A 3,647-nucleotide genomic window follows, 5' to 3' on the forward strand; every position below is an offset into this window, starting at 1 on the left:
AAAAAAAATTTAAAGAAAAAAAAAAAAAGGATTTCTTTCTCAGTTCTTTCCTAAATTTCCCTGTACTCTGTGCAAAGTTTAGCTATGATACTAGGACAGGACAGGAGCTCCAGGAGAACAATAGAACCCAAAAATCTGGACCCAGGGGTCTTTTCTGACACTGATACTCCAACCAAGGACCATTCATGGAGATTAAGTATACCCCCTGCACTGATATAGACTTTCTCAGCCCAGTGTCCAAGTGGGTTTCCTAGTAATGGGAGCAGGGACTGTCTCTGACATAAATTCAATGGTCCTCTCTTTGATCACCTCCCCGTGAGTGGAGTTGAGCTTTACCAGAACACAGAGGAAGACAATGCAGCCCCTCTTCTTCATGAGACCTGATAATGTAGGATCAGAAGGAAGGGGAGGATGTCCTCCCCTACAAGTGTCCTTACTTAGGGACTTGATAGGAGAACAGGGGTGTAGGTAGGGATTGTGAAGGGACTAAGGAGGGGCTACAGTTTGCCTAAATGTGAATAAACTGTAATTAAACTGACCCTCATACCAAGGACAATTTATGGAGATGACTTAGATCCCCTGTACAGATGTAGCCTTTGTCAGCTCAGTATCTAAGTGGAATCCCTGTTAATGAGAAGAGAACCTGTCTCTGACCTTAACTCCTTTGCTAGTTCTTTGATCAGCTCCCTTTGATGGTGCTGCAGGCTTAATGGGCCAAGGGGGGGGAAAACAATTTAGCCACTCCTTATGAGACCTGATAGACTAGAATCTGAGGGATTGTGAGGAGGACCTCCCATATCAATTGACTTAGGGAGGTGCATGGGTGGCGAAGAGGGAAGGTGGGTTTGGGGGTGAATAGGGAGGGTGCTACAGGTGGGATATAAAGTGTATAAACTCTAATTAATAACAATTTTAAATGAAACATATGCTAAAATTCCAAAAGATTAAAAATATATATCCATTTGTCTACTTTCAGAGAGAGAAAATATACAAGAGACCAAACCAGTTTTGGGAGTTCAGCATGTATCCTTTATGGATGCGATCCTTGAGCAGTCTCTTAAGCATCAACAGTGTGAATGCCATCCCAGCCCCACCATTCAGCAGCTGCAAGGTCATGACAAGGTAACTTAACTCCTGTGCTTCAGTTCCTTTAACTTAAAAGTGAAGATATTAATGCATAGCCACCTCATAGCACTATTGCCCAAGATTGAATGTGAGTGTATTTTGTAAGCTATCTTGTACTTGACTAATAACAGGCACTGTAACTATGATTTCAGAATCAGAATGTAGAAAAAAAAGAGAAAAAAAAATTCCAAAGGCAGAAATCTCTTTTACATGCATTATTCGAGCCCCAGCTTCATTTGTACATAAAGTGTACTTGTAAGGACTTGGCTAAAACACCTGGCAAAAGACCCTTTTTAGCTAAGGGCAGAGTTGGAAATATATGGAAAGTAAAGCATTTCTTAGAGACAAAACAAAACATAACAGGTAGGTATAATTTTGAGCCAATTCTTGGCCATCTTATTTTGACTTGACAGATGGATTGTAGATAGGAGGGTTATAGCCACAGCTTTTGTAAATTCACTCTTCAGCTCATTGCTGTCCACTCATGTTGATTTTATAGCTAACAAATTAGGCATAAAGTACTCAAAAGGAATCTCAAAAATTGTATCACAAGGAAAAGGCAGGCTGGAGCTGAAGTTGGTAGTTCAGTTGGTAGAATGCTTGCCTAGCATACATAAAGCCCTGGATTTCAACTCCAGACCTCATAAAACTGGGCATGGTGGCATGTGGCTGGAATCATAGAACTCAGGAGGTAGAGGCAGGAGGATTCAAAGTCGTCCTTGACTACATAGCCAGTTTGAAGGCAGTATGAACTAATGAGATCTGGTCTTATAAAACAACAATAACCCCTCAGATATTTTCACTAAGTGTATGTTTGTTTTTAAATAGGTCTGTAAAGAAACAAACAAACAAACAAAAAACCCACTGCCTTCTTTTTTCTATGAAGGTAATATTTTGACTCAGAGTGGAAATAGAGATGTCTAGTCCAACTCATAGTTCATAAAGATGGGATTTAGTATGTTGAACTGACTAGCCTGAGTGCCCAGATAGTGAATAGTCAAAATGGGATTCAAATTCCACTCACTTCCACATTTGTCCTCATTCTACTCCCACTCCACCCCATTTCTTCCTTTAGCATTATCAGAAAATCGGGGTTTGGTGGGAAATGTACTATTTATAATCAGTATCACATCTCCATTATCCTGCCAGCCTCAGAGGAAAACACCAGGGAAAATGACAATTGCCATGCCCAGGTCATGTCCACGAGGGAAGTTAAAGACACCCCCAAATGGTTTTTAGTAGTTTTTAAAGCTTGAAGGTGGTGAGCATTATTAGAATGGTGACAAAGGTCCACCCAGAAGCCCTGGAGGAAAAAAAAAAAAAAAAGCAAGAAACCCACCTAAGAGCCTTTGTGATGGAGAGTCCTAAAACCTTACCTTCCTTGAAGGAAGGTCAGAGCGCTGGAGGTAAAGCTATATGGCCACCATTTGAATTCTTCATAACCTAATAAACATAGGACAATCACTTTCATTTTGTACCAGGCCTCTCAAGTTACGTGATGTGCCTGGTGATATTTCCTCTGTGACATCCATGAAGAGTTGGCCCCTTTGTGTAGTTTAGCCTTACACAAATGGAACTGAAGGAAAGCCCTGAGAAATTTATCCACTCGGTGGCTTCAAAAAGGGAATGTTGGGAAAGATAAGAGGGATGTAAGAGGGCTGCATGCAGCCTTGGACCTTTTCCAACCCTGACAAGATGCCATCATAAACATGACCCCTCACCTCCAACCACAGTCTGAAGTGCCTGATTCTTCAGCTGCACTCTGACCCTCCGAGCCCAGAGCTAAGAGCCTAGAGGCTGCCTGAAGTGGCGACTTTCTGACGACTTCGGTCCCACAGAGCAAGTGGTCAGTTCAGTCCCTGAGCATGGGAAAGAAAGATGTGGATGAGGCAAGGTGCCAGAGGCAGCCCTGACTAAACGGGGTTAGCTTCCCCCGGCCTGCCTCGGCTCTGGGGAAGTTGGGGGGGGCAACCCTGACTAAACCCTGTAGGCTTCCCCCGGCAGGCCGCCGCTCAGGGAAGTTAGGGGGACGCAGCCCTGACTAAACTCTGTAGGCTTCCCGCGGCTAGTCGAGGCTCCGGGGAAGTTGGGCGGGGAGGGGGACGCAGCCCTGACTAAACGGGGTTAGTGTCCCCCAGCCCGCCGCCGCTCCGGAAAAGCTAGGGGGACGCAGCCTGACTAACCGGGTTAGGTTTCCCCGGCCAGCCGCGGCTCTGGGAAAGTTAAGGGGACGCAGCCCTGACTAAACTCTGCAGGCTTCCCGCGGCCGGCCGCGGCTCCGGGGAAGTTAGTGGGGCGCAGCCCTGACTAAACCTGGCAATCTTCTACCGGCCCGCCACTCTGGGGAAGCTAGGGGGCCTCAGGCCTGATTAAACGGGGTTGCGGCCGGCCGCAGCTCCGGGGAATTTACTGGGGCGCGGCTCTGACTAAACGGGGTTGGCTCTCCCCCACCCCCACCCGCCACCCGGCCCGCCTCGGCTCCGGGGAAGTTAGTGGGGCGCGGCCCTGACTAAACCGGGCAA

Source organism: Psammomys obesus, unplaced genomic scaffold (genome assembly GCF_907164565.1).
Source record: "Psammomys obesus unplaced genomic scaffold, mPsaObe1.curated_primary_1811, whole genome shotgun sequence".
Taxonomy (NCBI): Eukaryota; Metazoa; Chordata; class Mammalia; order Rodentia; family Muridae; genus Psammomys; species Psammomys obesus.